This window comes from Parasteatoda tepidariorum, chromosome 1 (genome assembly GCF_982258835.1).
Source record: "Parasteatoda tepidariorum strain Cologne lab strain chromosome 1, Ptep-v5.0, whole genome shotgun sequence".
NCBI classification, from domain to species: domain Eukaryota; kingdom Metazoa; phylum Arthropoda; class Arachnida; order Araneae; family Theridiidae; genus Parasteatoda; species Parasteatoda tepidariorum.
In genome coordinates, this window is record NC_141755.1 from 37,587,313 (window position 1) to 37,614,085 (window position 26,773).

The 26,773-nt window shown below is 29.8% G+C and overlaps 1 long non-coding RNA gene and 1 pseudogene across 1 annotated transcript in view; both read right to left on the bottom strand.

Moving 5' to 3' along the window:
- LOC139425381 (uncharacterized) overlaps window positions 1-23,563 on the bottom strand; it is a 38,507-nt gene extending 14,944 nt beyond the window's left edge. Inside the window, exon 1 of the long non-coding RNA XR_015433294.1 lies at window positions 23,339-23,563. This is a non-coding gene — a long non-coding RNA (uncharacterized LOC139425381). The remainder of the gene's footprint in view (window positions 1-23,338) is intronic.
- Window positions 23,564-26,173: 2,610 nt separating this feature from the next.
- LOC147816390 (uncharacterized) lies at window positions 26,174-26,773 on the bottom strand (annotated as a pseudogene).

The following is a 26,773-nucleotide window of genomic DNA, read 5'->3' on the forward strand; positions in this document are numbered from 1 at the left end:
TTAGAAATTTTGAATCCTATTGTTATCATTCGAATTAGCTGTACTTTGACAAGACACAAGTTGGCTATTACATTTCTAGTTCCTCTACTTGATTACGCGATTAAGTTCAACTTGAACGATATATAGTACAACTTAACTTATTAAGGTTGAAGAAAACTGCAGTAAGGCTCAAGATATCGACGATAGTAGAGAGATTTTATATAACTTTTGCCTTGCGTTGACCATAACGCTGACCTCACTTTCTACTATAGCGATACTTCGATTTGGTAGGAGAAAAAATTTCCTTGCTTGCGCTTTAAAACTGAAACAGCGCAAGTGAGAAACCATAACTCGAAGCAAACTCTCACAATTATCATTCAAGATGTACCGATATTGCTAAGAGTGTAGGTTAGCTCATAAAGAGTGAAAGAAAATTAATTTTCTGAGTTAATAGGTAATTATTTATACAGCAAATAAAGAACGAATATTTTTACAATAATGAAGAAAGAATTGTAGCTTAAAAAACGACAAAATAGTTGTAAATTAAATGCATCAATATTCTTATGCATTTTATTAGGAAAGTTGTTTCATTTCGCTAACAAAATTCATGAATCTATTAATATAAATTTTTCTCGTTGGGAAAATGAAAGCAAACGTTTTGACAGTGCTGGTATAAATATATATTGATAAAATGGACGGGTATTTTCTATTAATGAAAAATCCAACTTTTATTGAAAATCAAATTGCAAAGTAATTTAAATAAAGAAATACCCTACATGTTAAGCATACGTCATAAATTTAAATGCAAGTATTTTGCTCAATTTTTTTTTTTTTTTTGATAAATAGATAAAAATTTATTTTTAAAAATTCTTAATAATATATTAAAAACGTTAATTTTCTTCAATAATAAATATATTATATTTACCTGATTAATAAATAAGTAAAATTATTTATATAACACAATTGTAGTGATTATTAATCATGCAATAAATATTATTATAATTAACAAATAAGAGGAAACAAAATAATTGATAGTATTTAGAAAATTCCATCTCAGTTCATTGTTTATGTCTAGTAAAAAACGTAAAATTTTCTATTGACGTCACTAGTTAAGGAAAGTCTTCTCAGGAACCGGACTATTCGATAAAAAAAATTGAGCTCTGCTCAACAATTAAATTGACGAAGTTGAAGTGTTCATGAACTTCTTGTCAAATTGGCAATGAAACGAACTTTGACAGGCCTTCATTTCCTGTTGTATAAGAATTTCGTATCACGGTATATCGTATTTAACTTACTATTTCTTCGATTCTAATTTCATCCTGTTCACGTTTGTATGGTAACGTGCTTTTTTAAATACGAAAAGTTTATTGCGAAAAAATGGCTTATTTTAGTTCTGTAGGAGGAAAGATTTTGTTTATTTAAAAATTATTTATTTTCATACATTAGAAAGTAAAAACAGCATGTCAATTATTATATTTTCAAGATCCTTGAAAGTGTATTTTTGTTGGAAAATTAGTATGACTTTAGAACTAAAAATATAAGTTTTCTGTTTATTTCGAACAAGTGTTTCTCTGTTTATTCTAACAACTGTCTTCGGAAAAGAGACACCAGAAATAATTGGCTGAATTTGCTGTTTATATTAATAAGCAACAGTTTAATAAATACAACTAATAATAATTTAATACGAGCAATATCAGTCCGAGGCAATATATTTCCGAATTAAGAAACATTTAAAATTTTGCAAACCTTGTCTTTGTTTTTTTTAACAAATTTATATAACAGGTTTCTAAGTTCCTCTGTGAAAGTATTAGTTTTATTATTTTTCATTGTGATATAATTACTTACTTCTTTAATTTTGAAATAAAGCCATGATTAAGCGTTGCTTAGATCATGTTTTAGACATAGAGAATTTTCCTTAAAAAATTCAAAGCATCAAAAAATTAAAATTTTTGATACTTTTAATTTATTCCAAAACAGTTTGGAATTTTAGTGTTTTAATTTTGTTGTTTTTTTTGTTTTCAAAATTAATTGAAATTCGCTTAAGAAACAGTTATAGCTGCATTTTTTAAATTAGCTGCTGGTTTGAAAGTAGAAGAGCTCACATAAACCATTTAAGACCTACATTTTGCACTCGGGCCACAGATTTTGCAATATTCAGCGCGCCAAAAAAATAAATAATAAAAATGGACCACCCTGAAAAGCTTTTAATCTAATGATCGGATCATCACGTTCTAGGACTCCGTCCTAACAGTTTAAGGAGGTGACCAAAAATATGCTAGTTAATTTGCGCAGACAATATTTTAAGTTACGAAATCAGACACGAAAACGTACTTTCTTTGAATAAGCATACCGGAAAATAATCATAAAAAGCTTGAAAAAATACAAAAGTTAACTTTTTGTTAGAAAGAAATGTAGCAGAAATACGGAAAACTATTATTATTAAATTTTAAAATTAAGAGATCATGGTTAATATATCAGCGAACTTAAAATGGCACGACTGTTCAACAACTATGATTAAAGGTTTTAGAAATTGAATAATAGAAAGATTCTTCGCTATACTGAAACACTTGCTACAAACGTTTTCAAAGCAATAACTTTTAAATAGAAAATATAGATGTATCTAAAATAGCATATACCTATTCATGAATTATTAGAGTTACGAATGAAAAATATATATAAAGTAATGGTACAAGTTATTTTTCTCGTCAGGTCTGTCTGCGGAAAAAACGACGATAATTGGTCTCATAACTAGTCATTAACCATGATTTCCTATGCCTTTGCAATGATCATAAGATAAACCCAAGATAGTTCTTATAAAGATTACCCAATACAGTGATCACGAGCCGTAGTGGCTATGGGGATAAAGCGCTTGCCTCCCAACGAGGTGACGCAGATGTTACGACATCAACAGAGAATTAGTTTAAATAATTGTTTTAAATCGTCTGCCAGCTCTTGTAAATAATAACTGCAACTCTGGCTGGTTGCTAGGCAACCCAAACGATTTTCCTTCTTTTTCCTGTTATTAATGTTTTGTAACTTCGCGATCGCAGCGAACTATAGGGGGCGTTGTTGCATGAGACGAATACCTGCGATTTCCATATGAACAGTCATTCAGCTACTCTGGAGACGTCTTTAATGTAGCGTATTGCATTGTAACGTTCCTTCTTTATTGTGGCTTATTAAAGTTTAAAAAAAAATGTTTGATATTCTTTTTTATGCAAGCGAAAACAAAATGGTATCTCTTTTTTTTTTTTGTTTGGAGAAGGAACATCCAAAATACATCGGAAAAATATTTGTAAATAAACAGAAAAAAATATGTATATTCTTATAAGAGTTAAAACCTAATGGCTAAGAAATAGTTTTACTAAATTTAATGATATAACATGAAAGGCGCATTTAAACTTTACATTCCATAGTTTTAAGAATCATATTACTTCAAAAATTAAAATGAACAAAAAGTAGGACATAACGCCTCATAATTTTATGTAATTTAAATTTGTAAACCAAGTTTTTTGACAACAGTTTATATCACAAACTTTTAAGTTTCAATAAAAATCATTATTTAGAAACTAAAAAACGTAAAATAAAGAATGCTTACGAAACAAAACAACAAAAAAAACGATTCTTTTTTGACGCCATTTTTTAGTGCTACGAAAATGCGTCTTTGGGATTTGCCAAAAACAAAACAAGATGCAATTTAATTTTTTCAGGAGCGAAATATTTTACCGAAAAAACGAAAATGTACCAATTCTCGTGCCATGAAACTTTATCTTAGTAAACGTACGTTTTGGAAAGGTTATTTCATTGAAATCTTATTTATTAGAGTTCATATGGTGAATCATCAGGTGAAAGAAAATAGAGTTTGTTTTGAATCTATGCATACATAGACCCATTTTCCACCGAAATCCGATTGACTACTTTGATTTTAAATAAAGTGTTTTATTTTATGATTTGTCGCAAAAATTTTAAGTGTAGATTGGCGGCACTTAAAGACCGCCAAATCTGTAGCTGCGTTGGCGTTAATACGTAAGTACCGAATTTTTATTCCATACTTTTCTGAATCATATTACTTCAAACGTTGGAATATACAAGAGGTATACATTAACACATAATGTTACACCATTTAATGTTTCAAATAAAATATCTTAACAGCAATTTTTATCAAAAAATTATAAACTAAAAAACGTAAAATAAAGAATTATTAGGATAAAAAACGATTTTAAAAATTCTTCATATTGAAATAAAAACTTTCATATTGTTTCTTTTTTTTATTCTTATAGTTCCAAATCAGACGTAAAAAACCATTCTGTAAAGAACGATCATCAAATGAGAAAAAGATTACGTGCAAGCAAAATTCTTTATCATAAAAATCGTAACACTCACCTGTTTTATAAATCCGCAGAATTCCTAATGAAATGTTCCTTGTTTGAAAATTTTATTTTCGAATGATATATACATAAATTATTCCTTCATTACTTTTAGATAGCATACCACACAGCAAAATTTTATAATTGTTAAGATCTCGATATGAATTTGAATATGTAGCTTAAAAACAGAATAGTTGAATTCTAGTTGAAAAATTATTCTTTCAAAACTATAAAATACTTACCAAGAAAACGATAAAAATTTATTAATAATCAGCACAAATGAAACTATTTCAAGTAGTACGGATGATTCTTTATTGTTGTTTTCCGAATTATATAGATACAGAAATATAGAAATATATACTATTCTATAAAGAAGAAGGATATTCTATAACTATTATACAGTTCTGTGTACGTTGTGAATTCATATTTATTCATTGGAATGACGAAAGTTGCTTTTATTTTAATTTGTTATGAATTGAAGACAGAAAAAATTATTTTACGGTAATACACACATCTGTAATAGCAAGTGATCATGAAATCAGATGTTATGTTGTTGGTAATAGAAAGGTAAAAATTATTGAGAAATTGTTCTTCAAATGCTTGGCGTATTCTGCTTCAATGTTTGGCATGTTCTGGTTAGTTTTTTCAAGTTTTTCTACCTTTTCCTTAGGGAAATTTTGCTGCTAAGAAAATGGCGTCCGCCATTGCCAAAGGTTATGATAAAACTAATTCCCGATATTTTCAGGCTCCCGCTAGAGGGCGTACTCAAGCGTTGCGATCGCGAATAGTCTGCGTATGTCATTGGAAATAAAAGAAGAAAATCGCTGTAAATCTAACAGCAGGTTGGAATCCCAGCGATAGCTCATTGATACGAGTTCTGCACCCAGCTCGCACAGACCACTGACGTAAAATATCCTCTGTCGTAGATGTATCATGGGTTCATGAGTCAACTAGGCGTCAGGCCCAAGGTTTTTGTGGTTTTCATCTCTATGTATCGCAAATGCGGGTTAGTTCTATCAAAAAGTCCTCCACGATGTCAAATTTCTCCCAATTATCCCAATCCAATCTAGGACTTACCTCGTCTTCTGAATTGGGTTCAAAATTACAAGGCTACGGAGTTGAACGTTGGTAGTCGTAAAGTCAGAATTGGGCCGGCTGTTCAACGACGGTTATAGAATGAAAAAGAAATATAGTGCCCATTGCAGGCTGTAATTAAGAGTACGCTGTAATTAAGAGTACGCTGTATATAACATTTTATTTGTTGTAAATATTTCAGTGCTTTATTTTTCAATTAAATAAAATATACTTGTGTTTGTGTCTCTTTTATTTTAATTTTTTTTTTTTAAATTCCAAGAAAATTTCATGAAAAGTTCTTTAAGTAGTAAGTTACGTAATTTACACTTTGAAATCATTTACTTTAATTTAGATGAGCAGCTACCTAAATTGAATAAAGATTTAGGAATTGAGTAACATTTATAAAGATTCAGAAAAGCGATTATATATTCTACGTCAACCTACATAATTGTCAGGAATAAAAGAAAAGTTAAATCATTTATGATTAAATTGAAATATTAGAAAAAGTAGAAGTTGACTAAAAATGTTTCATAAAAGCGGCCTAAAAAACACTTATCGGCATTATTTTCGTTTCTAGCTACTACATGATAATTTTTTACATTATGCAAATTACTTTCTCGAAAAGCATTTTCTATGAAGAGTTTTAAAAAGCAGATCTACCGTTATAAAGTCAGACCACTATTACAGAAATCTAAAATTCTGATGCAATGGCTCGTATCTAACAATGGTATAGTTATTGAAAATTGAGTGGAAATGATCCAAGGCGAGTAAATAGTAAAATTTTTCAACCTTTCATTACACATATGTCATCAATATTCCGACGTACTTCTTACAGAAGAAACTCATCGTTTAAAATGAAAACAGAAAGAGCCACCCTGCAAAAAATGATCAATAGAAATCAATAAAAAAAAATTTATTAATCTGTACCGGGAAATGGAACACTGATATCAGTAGAGTAGATCAGTACAATGGACTGGTCATGATATATTGATATCAGTAGAGTGGGTCAATACACTGTATTGGTCTATGTCAGTAGAATGGACTGGTCTCTACGTGGAAATGAAACACTGATATTAGTAGAATGGTTTGGTCAGTACGGGGAAATGGAACACTGATATCAGTCGAATGGACTGGTCTGTACGGGGAAATGGAACACTGATATCAGTAGAATGGACTGGTCTGTACGGGGAAATGGAACACTGATATCAGTAGAATGGACTGGTATGCACGGGGAAATGCAACACAGATATCAGTCGAATTTACTGGCCTGTACAAGGAAATGGAACACTGATATCAGTAGAATGGACTGGTCTGTACGGAGAAATGCAACACAGATATCAGTCGAATTTACTGGCCTGTACAAGGAAATGAGACTCTGACATCAGAAAAATGAACTGATCTGCATAAGTAACACAGACTGGTCTAAGTTAGGGAAAACAATATAGATGTAAGCATATTAGATAGGTTTAAACAGGAAAATGCAACATTGTTTTTCCTTTTTTATATGCAAGATTTAGTTGAATTGGTCATCTGCTTTGTATGCACCATGGTATAGTAAATTTTCTACTAGCTGCAGCCAGTGGAAAATTTACTATAAATTAATAAAATATAACAGGGCAGTATATAAAAAAAATACTTATTTAAAGTCTCTAAAAATGTTTTGAATATTTAAAGTTAAACACTGCTTAAGTGGAAGGAATAACAAATTATATTCCAAAAAACATACTTGGCAAACATTCACGCTTTTTAAAATTATTATAACTTTTTTAGACTGATACTGGGAAAATGGCGACTTAAATTAAGTTAGAAGAATGCATAAAAAAAATTTGATAAAAATTAAAAATAGCAAAAGTTAAGTAATCTCTTAACTAATTGGATTTTTGAATTAATTATTGCCTTGTACATAAAATTGCCAAATTAAGATTCTTCTTACAAATCCTTCAACCACGGAGCTTTAAGGGAAATGCATTTCCACACTTCTAATTTAACCAACACCTGGAGAACAGTTAAACAGGCGTGATTATAACTTTATTGAAATCCCTTCTGGAATGATACTTCAAGAGACGTAAGTAAGCTTTTCTTTTTTCTATCTATCATTAGCATTAAAAGTACTAAAAACGCTGGAAACTACATAAAAGACAGACATTTCTTTCGACAATTCATACTTTGTGAAGTTTCTTGTTTAAGCCAAGACACATTTTATGCTTTGGATATATTTCTTGAACGGTTTTTTTTTAAGCTTAAGGTAGTAATAGAGTGTAAATCTGCATTCTGCTAATATTTGATAGAATTCTTTTATATTATGGTAGAATTATTTTCCATCAACAATAAAAAAAAGTCAAACTATATCTAAGAAACAAAAACAAAAGAAAACCTTTCTCAAAACACTTATATTTAATAATTTTAACGTCACGTTTTCATTTGTAGTGTATTTGAGTTTGAAATTAATTTCTTTTAAGAACTTGTCAATTTAATTAATCAAATTCCAACAAAATAACTTAAACTTTACAGGGTTTTTTTTCACTCATATATTTTAGCACCCTAAAAATAATGACAACTAATATACTACCTTATATTAATATAAAAAATATTCAATACATACAAAGAGCAACAATTAAAAGAATAGTAATATTTTTAGCTTTTCTGTATGAATGATAATTATTATTGCAGTTTGAGGCTTCTAAAAAGTAAACTTGTGGACTTAAATGTTAACTTGTGAACCGAAAATGTAAATTTAGGACTTAATTTGAAATATGAAAATTTGATTAAAATGAATCGAGGCATTTTATATTATACCGAAATAACCATTATATCGAGAATAAAAGAACGTTGGACATTCAGGACATTTATAGATCAACAGGGCATTATTGATTTTACTGTAATTAAAATATCCAATGGATATATCGATATTAATTTATGATTATGATTTATCCTTACATTATTTTAAACGGTTAGAGCGCTTTACAATTCTAGGCCTAAATTTTAAAATTAGTCAAAGTTAATCAAAAATGAAAAAAGCAAGAATCAATAATCAAAAATAAATGCTTAAGTGCCTTAAAAATAGTTTTATGAATTAGGAGATTTTTAAAATCTTGACAAACCAACAACTGTGAAAACTCAGACTCGGAAGGTGCAATTTATTTGCTATTGATTAATTTTTTTACAGTCTCTGATACCTGTTTTATGAAACAAAAGATGGTTTTACGACTGAAATAAAAGTTAACAGTGGCGTTCCTTTCGTTAAAACTGGCTTTGGTAAGTTATCTCATACTTCAAGCAGTATTTTATACATACGGTACTTGTAAGGCTCAGGTGCCTTTGTGTAAATTTCCGGTATTGTAAAATAAATATGGGGCGAATGGATATGACCTCATTCAGATGATCGTAGAGATACTTCTGACATATTGAATTATCAAAAGAAATTAAAACACAAGAACTCTCAAGGAAATCTCGCGAAATAATAAAAGAAAAGAAAAAAATATTTCTCAAATCTAAATTAAATTAAATTTATACTGGAAGCAGTAGAAGCTTAAAACTTCAGAATTTAAAAGCTGATAAAAAAAAACAATGATCTTCGTAGCCTTGTAATTTTGAACTCAATCTAGAAGACAAGGAACCTTCTGGATCAAATATTGATAGAAATTTGCCTTCGTGGAGGACTTTTTAATGAAACTAAACCGCTTTTGCGTTACATGGTGAGGAAAACCACGAAAACCTCCCACGGTTAGCCTAACTGCAGGGGAACTCTAACCCATGCTCCGTCTACCAATGAGAACACTTTGCGTCAACAGTGAGGTCGGTGCGAGTCGGGTGCGTAATTCGTATCACCCAGTCATCGCTGAAATTCTAACCAGGTTCCCCTCATTAGAAGGCGAACGTTCTATCGCCTGAGTCACCACCGCTCGTGTTTCTTTATTTGCATTTAAGCAATAAAATGCGGTAAGTAAATTTATTTAGTTCCAAATCTAACAACAAACATATTCGCTCACTGCGTATCAAAGTCCCCTTGAATATTTTCGACATATTCATTCTTTTAAAGAATCGTCAACATTCGAAAAATATTTGTTGCACAGTACAACTTCTCGAAAATTCTAATTGTCAGCTATTTCAACATCCAAAATACTAAATAATCAAGATGAGAGGTTTTGAATATCATTAGCAGCTAAAAAAGTGCTTTCTTTTCTCTTTTTATCTTTTACAATGGAAGAAATAATAAGGTAAAAGAGAGAGTGCTGCCAAAATGCTTCAGGGTTCCAAACGTGACTGTGGTTGTTTTCAGTTCGCCCACCATCCCACTTACTTTTTATTCCTTACATGTGACTTAAACACGTTATTAAACATGTGAGGATTGTACAGAAAGGCGACAAAGATCAAGATACTTCCTTTTGATTGTTTATTATTTGGCATGCATTTATAATGTGATAAGATTTTGAACTTTAATTGCTAAAATTATTACCTACTATGGTACAGTAGTGCTTAATTTCGTTAAACACCTTACATTAATACAATTTATATGTACTGAGAATAAAATTGTGCTGTGATAGTTAAAGAATACAAAATATTTAATTCTAAATTGACAAAACTATCTTTGAAAGAAACGCGCTTAAAAGCAGCAGAATTTTCAAAAGAAAGAATAAATATAGCAATAGAGAAAACGAAGGAAATAAAAATATGACCACCGAAGCCGACGTCTTCAGGGGGTACCGGCCTCGGAAGTCATAAAACAAAACCTTTTCTATTGAGAGAGAGGCAAAATTAATTGAAATTTAATTAAAAAATTTAATATTGCCTCTCTCTCAATAGAAAAGATTTTGTTTTATGACTTCCGAGGCCTGTACCCCCTGAAGACGTCGGCTTCGGTGGTCATATTTTTATTTTTATTTCCTTCGTTTTCTTTATTGTTATATTGAGCTGTGATAGAAAAAAAAAGTTTATTTTTCTTCTCCAAATTTTGATATAACATACATTAGCCTAAAAACAAAATACGGATCATCCTTAACTTTGATTAGAACTCTAATATGGTCGTATTTTAGGTTTTCAAAATTCTTTTTCCATAATTAATGAACAATTATTGAAGGACGTCGAACACATTGTTTTAAACATACTCTATATCAATTGCTTTTTTTTTTTTCTCACAAAAAATGTATTTTTTTCTTAATAGCACTGTTTATGTTTATCAATAGCGAACCGATTTCATAGATTTAGTTGATTATTAATAACTTTCATAATATACCAATATTTAGCCTTTGAAACCAAAGGTGTAATAATTACAATATTATACCTTTGAATAAGATGGTTGCAGTAATCAGTAAAATACAGGCTCAATATTCAATCAAAAGGTCAAAGATCTCACCTTTTATATTTCTTTTTGGTCCCTTTTTATTCGTAACTAATCATACGAAGTTATTAGCAACCTTCGAAAGGAAGATCCTACGAACCATCTTTGGCGCTATCCTCGATAACAACAACTGGAGAAAAGGATATAATTTTGAAATATATAAGAACTTTAATAGTGATGATATCATTAAATCTATTAAACTAAGTAGAATGAGATGGGCCGAGCATGTAGTGAGAATGAGCCCAGAACGAACAGCATTAAGAATCATTAATGCAACCCCCTCCAATAAAAGGCCAAGAGGAAGGCCCAAAAAGAGATGGAAAGACAGTGTGGATGAGGATTTTGCCATCCTAAAAGTAAAGAACTGGAAATCAATTGCTGGGAGAAGGGCAGAATGGGAAAAGCTTCTGAGGAAGGCCCAGGCTCACAAAGGCTGTCGTGCCAATGCTGATGAATCATGCGAATCGAAAATTATTTGCCATGAATTTTTGGTTACGATTATATTAATTGCATTAATTGAAATAACGATTTCCAATTGTATTGTTTAAATTGATAATAATAATTTTTTTTTAGAATTGATACGAAATTTTTAAAGCAATGCTAGTACAGTAAAGATGGATTAAAAATAATCAAAACCCGGACTTCGAGAAAAAAAAACGAGACACATTGTTCAGTATTTATTAAGATTTAAATATTTTATAACTTATAACTCAAAGCGACTTTCGATTATCAATATTATAAATGATGATTGTTGTTGCCATTACTTTCTCATGAACTTATTTTAGGAAAAAAAACAAATTTTACAATTGTGTACAAAATTGTTTCGACACTACCTGTAAATTACATTTTTATTTACCTTTTCAGAACAATGGTATTCAGAGAGAAAAAAAGTTCCAGATGGCACAAAAGGGAAAGCAATGTCAATTCAATTTCATTTAAGATTAATAGACTTTCGTTGAAAGATAAGTTTTAGCCCGGAGCGAAAAAAAACTAAACATGTGAGGTAAAAAAAAATAATAATAATAATGAAATAATTGAAAGTGCTGAAGGCAAAAAGTGCAACCTTTCTTAAGACCTTGCATTAGTTCAAAATCTTCTTGAATTTTCAAAACTCTTTCTACTGACGTCAGTAAATGTAGTAACAACAGTTTATTTGGTCGAGGGGGGAGTCAGCATTTTCTTAAGATAAAAGAAATTAATAAATGATAGGAAATCACAGGTGAGTGCTGCTGACCTGTGAAAAAAATCAAGAAAAAGAAAGTTTCGAGACAAGTTCTCGAAGGGTAAGAAGACACAAAAAGATAGATCTTGTTTTTGAAAAAGATAGTTCAAGTAGAAAATACTTTAAAAAATTCCTACTAGAGACTTTTCATGAGTTTATAGTGCTGATTCCGTAACCTTGAACTTATAGGTATTTCCCTTTACTATGTGGTTGATAAGAAATCTGTTGTGTTTCTATAACTGAATAAATTAAGCCAAAACATATATAAATGTATTATCTGCGGTTTAAGGAACAAAAATAAAGTAACTTAAAAAATAAATAAATTTGAAACACGTTTTCTTGAGGCTTGCGGTTTCTGCATATTTCAGAACTCAATGAAGCTGGTTTTCTTTAACTAATTAAAAATTATTGTCACGTGGTGTCGACGTAAAGCAGTGTTTCCCAAACTTATGACTTTTGTGTACCCTTCGTAACGCTATGTACCACTAATAAGAAAATGAACGTATTTTTTACCATAAAAAATTGCAATAAAGTTAAAAATCACAACTGACTGTTGATACCACTAATTATTAACTGTTAACTATACAAAAAATAGCCAATAGAAAAATACATAATCATAAATTTTTATGGCTAGCTTTATTTTTAAATAAAAAATTTTGAAATTTTCGCTTGTTGCAAGATATTTCGCATAAGAACACGTACCCCCGCTAAACTGTTCCCGTACCCCTGAGAGTACGCGTACCACACTTTGGGAAACACTGACGTAAAGAAATACTCAGTCTACATATTTTGTTAAACAGAACTATGTTGAAATTAGTTTTTACATTTAGCAAAATTGATTCTCTACTTTTCACATGCTTTATTTTACTCTAAAGTAAATATTTAAAATAAAAAATTAGAAATAATTAAATTTCACTATTTATAAAATTGTTCAATCAAGATATTAAGTCTTTTTGTCATTTCAAATTATATTGCTTTTAAGCAAAATAAATTACATCTAATTACTTTTCGAATTGCAAGATATTCTACAAAATTAGAGCGTATTATCAAATTCCTTATCGAAATATGAATTCAGATGAACGAACATAAATTAAAATCAAACATTCTTAGAAACATATTTTTTATATATATTCACGTGGTTTTCTTTTTCTTTTATCTTTGATGTATGTTTAAAAAAGCAACTAATACATCAATAGCGAAGTTTTTAAATATTATTTTCTTTTCCCCATAACCTTCGAACTCAATTGAAGTATAACATTAGCTAAAATTCTTCGCTTTAAATTATTATCATCTTTTTAATGAAAGTCTAATGTAAGTGTACGTATAAAAAAAATTAAATAAATTACTTAAAATATATCTCAAAAAATTACGAATAGCAAAAAAGTTCAGAACCTGTGTTATTGATTACAATACGGATAAATTATTATGAATTTATTGTTTTATATTTTCTGCAATCGAAAATCTTCTTTGACATTTAAGATACGTTAACATAAAGGCTTGTATTTAATAACACATTGACGTCATTTTTTCTTGGAAATAGAATGCAAATCATCTGGCAGTAACATTTTAAACTTTTACTCGCAATTAGATCCTGAAACTTCTAAAATCATTTCCATCTGCCAGAAGTTGAATAAATTCCAAGCATATAATCAAAATCCATCTTTGGTTCTTTTATATTCAACATCAGATGATACTTAAATGGACAAAAATGAACGTTTCCATTAACTTGGCTTTCTTGTGGAGACATCCGTTCCACGTTATTTCCCACAAGCCTACGTCATATCCTCTATTCACCGGCTTTATTCTATCATTGGCCAGACGAACGCGCCATATCGTGCGATGCTATAATATGATGTCATTCCACCACCAGTTTTTAGTTCTTTTTTTTTTTTTCTCAAAATGTTTTTTTTCTTCTTTTTACAATTTATTAGACGGTGCTCTTTATATTTATTCAGTGATATGTTTTAAAATAGAAATAAGTACTTTTTTCGGGCGTAATTCTTACTATCTAGACGACTTGTCTTTACAGAATGCTGCATACTCAAGCATTTTTAAATTATTATGGGAAGAAAATATTAATTTTGAATGACAGAAAAATAATTTTAATAATCTTATTTTCGTTCGAGAATTTTAATCTTAACTGAAAGTTTTACTTAAATTAATCTAAACATTTACTATTTTTTTAAATCGTATTAAAAATATTTTTAATTAAAAATTCAATTACTTAATATTCTGAATAACTAATATGTTTATAATTGTTTTCACTGTCAAAACATCATTAACAACGAATTTAAGTTGTTATTGTATAGAAAATGGTTAAGAATTTTAGGCATCCTTAAAATATCATAGAATATTAGTTATTAGTTATGGGTTACAAATGAACGAAAATTAAAAATTATTTTCGAAAATTTCCGTATTAGATACAAAATAGTTTTTATTAATACCTAATTCAAATTCTCATTGCATGTAGAATATTTAATTTTATACATTGAATGTAAAATATTTCTCCAAGACTTCGTTCAAAATTCCATTACTACTAATATTATAATTACTTTCAAAATATAATTCGTCACTGCTTAAATGACAGTATATGAGAAAGTTAACTTTTCTGAATTTTCGTGCTTTAATTTTAAGTGAAAATATTTTTAAAATATTATAGATTTTTTCTAAATTTTACCTTAGTTTCAATTGCTTAAAAATTATCTCGGAATGACAGTGACTTAATTTTATACACTATAATTTGATAATTCTTTATGTTATAATTTGATAATTATTAATAATATTTAATTTGACGATTATTAATGCAGCAATTTAATTTAATTTTATACGTTGAATGTAAAATATTTTATCGAACGGTTCGTTCGAAATTCCATTACTACTAATATAATTATTACTTTCAAAATATATTTTGTCGCTTCCTAAATGTCAGTATATGAGAAAGTTTAATTTTCTGAATTTTCCTGTTTTAAAATTTTTTTTTTATTAAAACCTTTTAGATTATTTTCTAAATTTTACCTTTGTTTGAAATGCTCAAAAATCAGCTAGGAATTACTGAAATTTAATTTTCCTTTTAAAAGAATGGTAAAAAAAAATGTTTCTGGATTCCATCAAAGCAGCAATCGACAGAACTTAAAGCTCATGACAAAGCAATAAAAAGAATTATTAAATAATCTGCTATATCAGAAAAAATAGAAAAAAATTGATGTCTTATACTTCAAAATATTTACTAATGAATATGTTAATTATTGATAAAATGTAGTTAAGTTAGTTTGAATAACCCTAAACTATAAAGTTTTGATTTATAATAATTATAAAGTTACGAAAATTTTCATAAAGGTTTTTTTTTTCCTAATGCTGATAACGAAATTAAGTTATATTAATTTATTTAACTAACGCTGTCTATAACACAGAAAAAAAATAGGTTTAAAGATGAATATGAAATAAAGCAATTTCGTCCTTTATTTATATTTTAAGCTTATTGGAAATAATCACTTACTATGGTCAGGTAGGGTGAAGCTAATTCACTATAAGATAGAGCATTAGACACTTTCCAAAGCTAACACACGAGTACACGATGCCCCCACTTAAAGCTTGGGGGGGGGCAATTTTTACGCTAAATAAAACAAATAGTTTGGGGGGGGGGAATTTAGACGAGAGAATTTTTTTTTTTGTAATTGCATAAATAAAAGAAGCAAGGTAGCACTATTTCGAACAAGCTAACATGGAAGGGGGAAGTTAGCAAATTTTTTTTTTTTTGGGAGGGGGATAAATGCGCCCAAGAGCTTGGGGGGGATGGGGGCCACTGGTTCTGAGTATGATTTGAGCTTTCTCTGTTATGATTACATATTTACTACAATGAGCAACAAGACTGAAGTACTCAAAGTACCACGCAAGTCATAAATAATAATTTGTGATTTTTAATTAATTTACTTAATTAAATAAAATCACTTTCGAAATAAAATTGATAAAAAAATGCCTCTATTTAAGGTTTGCCCACGCACAGTGTGCAAAATAAAAAACGGACCACCCTTAATAACTTTCGATCTAATGATGGGATCTTCACGTTTGTTTTAGGAGTCTTTCTTAATAATAAATTTTTTTAAACATCACTTTAAAGTATGTAATTTAACATGGCAAAATACAAAATTTTAGCAAAATCGGTTTAATAGTTCCTGAGAAGTCGATTTTTAAAGAAATCGTTAATTTAAAATTTGATTTCTCAGGCACTATTCACCCGATTTCGAGTAATTATATATATAATTTAAAAAAATTAAAAAATTGTGTACCTTACAATTCAAAATTTTTTCGGCTTCGAATTCAAAATTATTTCAATAAAATAATAAAAAATTATAACTATATACTAATGTTCATTTTTTGCCTAGTAATCTTTGGATGAACGCATTTTATAACAGCATGCAAAATTTTTTCAATTTGCTTAAAAAGTTCTCAAGGCGAAATACGCAAGAAGTAAAATTAACATTAAAGGGTCAAAACTTTGGACCGCTCTCCTGACTTAACTATGGGGACCAATGGCGTACGCAAGGGGGGGGGGGTTTAGGGGTTTGAACACCCCCTTGAGCTCAGACAAAATGGCAAAAATAAAAATTTTAGTAGAAATTATGCGGGTATTATTTTTTAAGACTATATATTTTTATTTGCCTTATGCCTACCTTTTTTTCTAACGGTATTTCTCAGAATACTAAAAAAAAAACATTTACTATAATAGGGTTGTACTTTTGAAACCAAATTCACGTGATACTGTTATGGACTGATTCCTCTCTGTTCTGCCAGTCGCGATAGTTTTCAACGACTGGCTGTCATTCGTGAGGTCTTTACGCGATGATTGTGAAATATTAGACGTTCTATCGTCTTTGAGACAATTCGAGAATTTTGGAGATGCGGTGAAAAATTATATAAAAGGGGGAACGGAGAACAATGTAAGTTTTTCTGTTGTACAGAAATGTGATACTTCCGTTGAAGAAAACGTTTCTAGCATAGCAAAATCTGATGAATGTGAAAGTGGCCCTCAAAGTGTTACTTCCCACCCATATGACATTGGACTTTTTTCAGAAGATATTACATTATGTTCTTAAACTTAAAAAATCAAATGAAAATTTAACTAAACAATGTTGTCTAAATGAAAAGTCAAAACTGTCTAAATTAAGGAAATAATAGTGCTTTATTACATACTCGAGTTTCTTTTAGTAGCTTCAGAAAATTATGAACACCCCCCTTGAAAAAATTCTGCGTACGCCACTGATGGGGACCATATTCCCTAAATTGCGGCTACCCCCTAAATTTTGGGGTCAGAATTCTGAATCCATCGAAAAACAGGCATGTTTATTCAGAGAAAGTCCGTATTTCTGTTTGATTTCGTAACTTAAAATATCGTCTACACTTATTAATTAGCGTATTTGAGTTCACCCTCTCGAGCCATTAAGATTAAGTCCTAGATCGTGAAGATCCAATCATTAGATCAAAAGTTATTCAGGGTGGTCTGTTTTTATTTTGCGCTCTGTACAAGTGCAATCCTTCGTTTCAAATTTATTATGAAAGTAATTTAGCAAACTGCTTAAATACAATATATATTCCATGCAAAATCTGATTACATCTCAATACAGTTATCTGTGTATTTGTGATAAATTTACTCATTATTTCTATAAAAAAAATCATAAAAATATTTTTTTTTCAAAAATAAAAATGAATATTATCATTTACCAGAGCAAAATAAACCAATTTTTTTCACATATATTTTCTACTAAAAATGATCATTATTTATAACAACAACAAAAAAAAATCATTTCCGGCGAGTGGTATTTTGGGTACTTTTCACACAACTAAAATACTGATTTTTAAAAAAAAGTTTGTGTGGTGTAAAAAATAAGCGTTATTTATCATATCGAACAACGTTGCTCATTGCACGAAGTATAAAAAATTATTCGGTATGAATAAAAAAATAACTTAAATAAATAACATTTTCTCACTAATTGATTTTAAGACATAATTATACTTTTTCTTAATTATATTTCATTTAATCTGAAAATAATGATAGTATTTAAGCACACATTTAAAAAGAAGCATTTAACACAATTCAAAATTAAAAAAATAAAATAAAATAAAACCTAAATAGACGGTAATTAGTCTTTCAATCAGTCTAAGTAGAAAAAAAAGCATAAGTCTTTCATTTGAAACCAAACTATTACAACGATAAGTTGTAAAACAATGACAAATTAATGTAATGAAATAACAAATAATTATGTCAAAGAAAAGTAAATAAACAGTGTCATCTCTTATCATTTATCAAATATATTCCATGCCAATCATATCTCTTACATTTCCACGATTATACTGTGTCACAAGGATAATGAAATTTTCTAAGTCTGTCTGCATAACAATAAAGTGACATTATTTATTTTAGGTGACGTTGAGCGTGCGTAACACGACAATGCTTTTTCTGCTGGAGCTGAATGATTTTGATTCATATTTACACAAACATTTTTTTTTACTGGATTTCGGAGAAACTGAATGAATCGATAAGGTCATCATACCATACGCTCTATTAAATATTTTGAGAATGAAAACCGTTGCAAGTAGTTTTGTTAGTGACTAACTGTCGCAATATTTTTATTCCCTAGATCAAATCAACAATAAAAAAATTTATTCGAGTACTTTTTTTATAACCGTCATAGAACAGCCGACCGAATTTTCAGCTTACGACAACCAATATTTAACTCCGTAGCCTTATTATTTTGAACCCAATCCAAAAGACAAGGGAACTCCTTCAACAAGTAATTGGGAGAAAATTGCCATCGCGGTTTAGTTTTTTGTTGGAACTAACCCGCATTTGCGTTACATGGAGATGAAAACCACGAAAATCTTTCATGGTTAGTCTTACGGCAAGGGGACTCTAACCCAAGATCCATCTATCACTGAGGATATTTTACGTCAGCACAGCGGTCAGCGCAAGCCGGATACGGATATCGAATCAACCAGCCATCGCCGGGATTCGAACCCGGGTCATGTCAGTGGGAGGCGAGTGCTCTATCCCCTGAACCACCGCTGCTCTTATTTGAATACTTGTTGTAAGAATTTATTTAGCAACCATATTTAAATTAACAACTAATTATAGCTAAACTATTTAACTGATTATTAACCGTTGACGGGATGGTCTGAGTCAATTAGTTGTTTTAGGTCAATTAAATGTCAATCAATTAATTGTCAATTAATTGTTATTTTAATTGCCCAATAAATTATGGTGAACATAAGTAGCATATGTAAATGCTTATAGGAATATATTTAAACTATTATATTATTAATAAAGGTAGTAATTATTAATACATAAATGAATTAACTATTATCAACAAACTAAATTTAAACTATTAATAATTCATTTTTTCGACACTATCGATAAGAATTGATACCAGTTGAAGTTATCGAATGGTAGTATCAATACTATCGAAAAGAAGTATCCATAAAATCGAAAGGAAGTAAGAATACTTTTTAATTGTCACTACAATATCATTCTAAAACAGTGGTCACCAACTGGCTGCCCGCGGGCCGCATCCGGCCCGAGAAGTCTTTTTTTTGTGACCAGCGAACTAAAATATATTAGTTGTCACTTTTTTGCGGACAATTTTCGTGAAAAATTTATATGAGTTTAAAATACTTTTCTTTCGTTAAAAAAAAATTGATTTCTTAGTTTCTGTGAAATTTAACCTACCAACGGTGCTAAAAAAATTTTTTTCTCAGGTTTTGCATCCAAGAAAATATTTATTATTAATTATAATTCAATACTTTTGTTTTGAACAACTTGATAAAAATCTGACAGTAATATTTAGTGTTCCTTCAAACATAAAAGAGTCCTATATAAAATTTTGACGAAGTTGTGGCCCGCCATTTGAATGGTGTTTTTAATTGTGGCCCCCGGCCTCATGTAAGTTAGAAACCCCTGTTCTAGAAGTATTTACAAACAAAATAAAAAGATGGTCCTTGAATAAAGCCTAGAGTGCAATAAAATAATAGTATAATGTTTATATTAGAAGGGTATCTAAAAACATTCACTCTTAAGATACTGATCTGAGTTTTGCATCTCAGCTGGATCAACAACTTATTTATTATTCGTAAACGTGATTCGAGTTAAAAAAAAATTCACTTTCATTGTGTACGCTGGCTAATGAGAAAAACATTGGAAGGCGTGGTGTTATAAATAAAAGGGAAGATAACTACGCTACGTTGAGCACATGATTTTTTTAATGATCCATTAATTACATTTGAGAAGGTTAAAAAAATATTTATATGCAGTATTCAAAATTTTAAAATCAAATTTGATATTTTTTTTAATATCATTTAAAATAATTCATAAATATTCCTGATCCATTGTAATTTTTAACACTTAAAACGAGTACTAAAATACACCGAAGAGCCATTACATTATGACCACCTTACTAATAACATGTAGGACCACCTTTAGCCCTCAAAACTGCTAGCACCCGCCGTAGCATTGATTCCACAGGGTGCTGATAGGTAGTCTGAGGTATCTGGTACCATGCGCTCACCAACTGGTCCTGCAATTCCCTAACATTGAGGGGGTAGCGTGGCAGCACGGATTTGGTTGTCCAAGTAGGACCACAAATGCTCTATTGGTCAGGTGAATTTGGGGGCCTAGACATGACTTGAAAGTCACTGGAATGTTCCTCGATGATTCGATCCTAATGACATGGTGCATTATCCTGTTGGTAAACACCATCCCCCGCAGGAAAAACTGTTGCCACGAATGGGAGAACCTGGTCTGCAACTATGTTCAAGTAGCTTACAGACGTCAGGGATTGTTCTATGAGGATTATGGGTCCTAATGTGCCCCATGAAAACACTGTTCCTGGACGAGAAACCATGAAAACCTGGGCGAGCCCATTGTTATAGATGAAGGTGGTCATAATGTAATGGCTCTTCGGTGTATTACTTATTGTTATAAATGTGTTGAGTTCATACAAAATGAAATGTTAAGGCAAACCGGGGGAAAATGTACTTTTTTTATGTGTATTTTCTGCATGCATCTTTAATTAAAGTCACTATATTGGGGTGGACAAAATAATGGATGCATTTTTTTTTTTCATATTTCTTAAGAAATACTTAAAGAATCATTTATAATTTCAGAAGTGTTTAGATCGTGCGAATTCTCTCACTTATCAATGAAGTTTAAAGCTTTTCGAAGTTTGAGGGCCCGGTAGTAAATTACAAATGGAAAATAGTGTTTTTAAACAACCTATACCAAAAAAATAAAATAATAATAATAATAAATAAATAAAAGATGAAACAATAAATTTGTAACCTGTAGCAAACATTTTGTTTATTACATGAAATAATTGCACAAAATTTCGTAAGCCAAGTTTAGGTATTTATGGTAATATGGCCACTTTTATGCAACAAAAACTAATTTTTTTGTCTTACGGTTTTAGCAATAACATTGAAAATATTCAATAAAATTAAACAAAATTTTTTGAGTGATTTAAAATTAAATACAAAATTTTTGTTTCGAAATTACAAAAACTTTGTTGAACCATGGTCATACAACCAAAAATTCATGATGAGTTTATTTTTTTAGTTTTACTAAAATTATTTTATAATTTCTTGATAATATAATCATTTTGAGGAATTACAATTTTTTTTTAATATGTAGCTGTCACTAACGTAAAGGGGAAATTAAGTTTAAATGTCAGACTGATTTAAATATTAGGCATCGAAATAATTTAATGTACTTGTCAAAAAAGTATTTCGTAAATTTTTCTAAATATCCATTTATGACTGATATATTTTAGTATCAAATGTGAGTGCAGAGAAATTTATTCATAAAAAAACTTGCGTGAAATTATGATTTCTAATTTACTCTTTGACATGGAATCACCTGTTAACAACTTAATAGTTTTTTTTTCAATTTCTTTTTTTAAAAATAACATTATTTATAAGTTATAAAAATTCCTCTTTGATAGGTATTTTGGAGTAATTAAAAAAATACCTACCAAATTAAAATTAACTTAATTTTAAATATTAAATTTCTATTTCCGTTCCTTTCTCAGTTGTATTTGTATTGTGTAATTTGTATATTGCGTAGATTGATCGTGTGTCATTGTTTACTTATGTGATCATTGTATATTGATATTGTGACTGAAGATGCATTATCATGCATCAAGTTACAGTTTTAAATGTAAAAATATCAGTGTATTCCGTTGTAAACACAAGTTTTACATTTTTATCAATTTTATTCTTTTTTAATTTAAAAACATTAGTAATAAATATGTGATTTATTTAATTACTTCAACTTAAGTGCACCCATTTCTGATACTAAAAAAATTAAACAATTATATGTTTTATATTTCTGCGTTTTTCTAGAATACATTTTACTTTTATTTATATTTTTATAATAATAAAAGAAGAGAGAGAAGCATTTTGAAAATATTATTTTCAGCATAATAGATATAACAAAAAGAAAAACTACTGAATTTACATTAAAAAAATTTACGATAAAACTCACAGAAATATGAAAGATTTCGCGTTATTTTGCATAGGGAAACGCGTATAGATGGAATACGCATCTGAAAACTTAAAATAAAAAATTTTTAAACACCGTTTTTGGCAACTTTTCAAAACTTCCCCCTATTTACTTATAAATTTAATAAATTGCATATAATGTATCTGTCGTTGCATATACAATTTATTGATTTGTAATTCTAATTTTTGACAATAAACTCGTAATTGTCGAGTCATTTTTTGTTAATTACACCACCATTTGCATTAAAAAAAAAACGCAATTCAACGATTAACTTCATAAATGCTATTGAAGAAGCTATAGATTCCGCTGTCAGCAATCACTTTCAGATTCTTTTATTGATAAAATTATTTAAAGTTTTAGTGAACGAGCATAGAATATTGTTAAAACAATTACGTTCCATTTTACTTATTATGTGATGGATGATAATTCAAAATAATAAAAAAATGTGAAAGAGTTTTTAAAACAATCACAACGGTGTGCCTTCCAATTGAATACCGCTTTTATCAGCGAACGTATATTAGCCATTAAACAATTTAAAAAGTCATTACAATGTCCATCCATTCATCCTAAACGTCCAGAATAAAACAGATAAATTATTCTATACATTCCAGTTCACCCTAATCATCCCATTACTTTTACGCAGATTCCTTGTCTACGTTTGTTTATACATACTTTCCTCTTCAGTGAAAGTTTTACTCTAAACGCTGAACTAAAGAGCTACACTTATCTTGATGATACGATTCTTATCATAAATGTTGGGAGTTCATTAACTATTGAAGCGGGCGTTTGTGAACAATAGTCATATTACTTACGTTTAAAACGTAGCTTGGTATATCGAACGGACATCTTTCTTGTTATCATAAAACAGGCTATGACCCCGGACATTTTTTTTTAAAGTTCACACGCGACCACAATTGCACGCGACGTTATCATTTTCTTGATTATATCGACGCAAAATACACATAACTCCATGATTTCGGAATAACCACTATGGTTGAAACGCCTTATTGTTGAGGAAACAAACTTAAAGATGAAATGGAATATACCAGAACAACGAATCTTGGATTTTCCAAAAACGATAATAAGAAAAAAGATAGACTTGTTTCTGAGGCTGGAGAAAAACAAACCCGTTAATTGGACTTAAACAAAAGAAAAATGACAAAGTAGAAAGAACTGGGGGGTGACATCGTGATTCCATGAATGAAAGTAGTTACGTCAAAACTCGAGAGGACAACAAGCTTGAAACCAGTTGTTAATTGTAAATATATACTTCTTTCTTACCAGAAATTTCTATGTCTATGTTTTGACTCCGTTCAGATAATTTTTTTTTTCAATTACCGACGAGTAAAGAATAGTCACGTGAATAGCTGGTTTTATCCATGTCTTATAATTAAGGGAATATTCAGGAAAACATCAGCTTAATGACTTCAAAACAGCTAAATTATTTATTTCAAAAAATTATTTCCACAATTTTCTGTCGCTGTTTTTGAAAACAATCATTAAACAAGTATATCGATTAAGCAAAATAATGGACATGAACTTAAATAAATATATGAAGCATATTCATACAAGACCTAAAATATGGAGGGGGAGAGTTAAGGAAATTACATGAGGGCCCATGACACTAGAATGCCCCGGAAAAGCATATCTCCAATTCTGCAAAGGAAGTTTCAAACTATATAATTTTAATAAAATTAAAACATTATACTCAGAACAAACCTAACTTTTTAGCATTGTTTCCAGTACGATACGTAATGTTTCATCCCAATAAAATAATGCGAATTAATGTTTTATAAAATCATGTCTAAAAGAAGAGGTAAGAAACAACTACAAATTTTGTTTATAACTATAGTAGTAATTCGAACACGATTTTTTTTAAAATTTGTATAATTAAAAGCGCAAAAAATTAACTTTTTAAATTTTAAACATTTTCTTTTTAGAAAAAGGACTTTCATTATTCAGAGATATAATAGATCGTTCTTTTTGGCAAAATGCGAACTTTCAGAGTCCAACGTTTTTCTTTTAACAATTAGCATATCTTTTTTTCCTTTTGATCAACAACTTGAGCAGATTAAAGAGTGTATTCAAGCATTTTAGTTATTGAAAACAGCAAAAAAAAATATTTGTCAATGATTATGAGTTAATGCTATTATCTATAACAGTGTTTACCAACTGGCGGGCCGCATCGAAGCCTTTTTTGTGGCCCGCGAACTGAAATATATTAGTTGTCCTTTTTCTGCGGACAATTTTCGTAAAAAATCTATATGGGTTTAAAATACTTTTCTTTTGTTTACAAAAACCCTAATTTCTCCGTTTCTGTGAAATTTAACATACCATCGGTGCAAAGAAATTTTTTTTCAGGTTATGCATCCAAGAAAATACTTATTCAAATACAAAAATAATCGCGTTACAAAATAATACTTTTGTTTTGTACAACTTGATAAAAATCTGATAGTAATATTTAATGTTCCTTCAAAGATAAAGAGTCCTAATAAAATTTTGATAAAGTTTCAACCCGCCATTTGACTGGTATTTTTAATTGCGGCCCCGGACCTCATGTAAGTTGGAAACCCCTGATCTATAATAATTAAATGAAGAGTTTGTCTTTTTGTCCGCGTCTCTCTTCTCTGCGTCAAGAACTGCTTGTTCTATCATTCTGAAATTTGGATAGCGACTGAAAGGCAAATTTAGGCCCCGATCCTAAATTTTGATGAAATTTTTAATTAGTTCGTTCTGTAGAGCCATATGAAAAATGGCATTTTCTCATTGGCTGAGAACTCGCCTTTGATAAAAATTTTCTTTCTTTCAAATTTTCTATAGGTAACATCAACGATAGATAGCTTATAGCTCTCATAAAAAAAAAAAAGTTTTTTGCACGTTCTTTAATATTTAATTATTTTTTATTCCTTATGTCAGTTTAAGTAAATGATCAGCATGAACATGATAGCACAGGCAGATTACTAATATTCTATAGGTAGCATTAATGATAGATAGCTTATAGCTCTCATAAAAAAAAGAAGTTTTTTGCACGTTCTTAAATATTTAATTATTTTTTATTCCTTATGTCAGTTAAACTCAATGATCAGCATGAACATGATAGCACAGGCAGATTACTTCACCAAATAAATATTTTTAAAGTTATTTAAAACCCATTAACCTAAGGATTTTAAAATTTTTATGTTTATAATTATTCTTATAAGACATGAATCTATAAAACTAAATAATTTAAAATCAACAGTAATTGGGAAAAAAAGTTATTTATTGTAAGGCTAAATTAATGGAAAAATAGTTGTTGTTGTTGCTTATCCTCATATATCTGACATTAGTCAGATCTGTTAAATTTGAATTGAAAACATTACAGAAATGTATTGTGGTCTAGATTATACTATATTTATTTAACAGATAGGAGAAAAGATGCCGTCACCGGCATAGCAAAAATGTAAACAAAAAAACTTGCAACAACCGTTGCCAACAACAGTATCGCTAGATAAAAACCAATGTTGCCATCACAAAAAAAGTGATTCGAAAAATAACATTGTTAAAAGGCATGTATTTCAACACTCCTCCTTGCCTGTAACACTGTACTATACACTACATTTTAAAATATTCAGAGTATGAAGAAAAACAGGATAAATTAGTCATTAAGTCTAATAAGTCACAGCATAATTAAAGTTGATCAAAGTTCTCTTTGGTACTTGTTTTGTAAAGAGGTCTGCCACATTTTCCTTCGTCGGGATATATTGGAAAGCGATCTGCCCACTGCTCACCAAGTCTCGAAGAAAAAAATACTTGATGTCGATGTGTTTGCACCTATCAGATGTTATCTGGTTTTTAGCCAGAAACATTGCTCCTTGGTTGTCCACAAATACATCTTGAGGAATAGACACTAACTTATAACATATTTCCTTCAGGAGATTGTTCATCCACAACACCTCTTTCGCTACGTGACACATTGCAACGTACTCTGCCTCAGTTGAGGATAAGGCAGTTGTAGGTTGTTTTTTGCTGGACCATGAGACAGGTGCACCAGCAAGTATTATAAGATAACCACTGTATGACTTGCGATCAGTTCTATCTCCCCCCCAGTCAGCATCAGAATACACTAATAGTGGCTTACCAGTTTTCTTATATTTTAGTTTTCTGTGCATGGTTCCCTTCAGGTATCTAAGGATATGTTTCACACCCCTCCAGTGTTCCTCTGTGTGTTTTTCATTGAACTCGCTCATATATGTGGTGGAAAAGGTCAT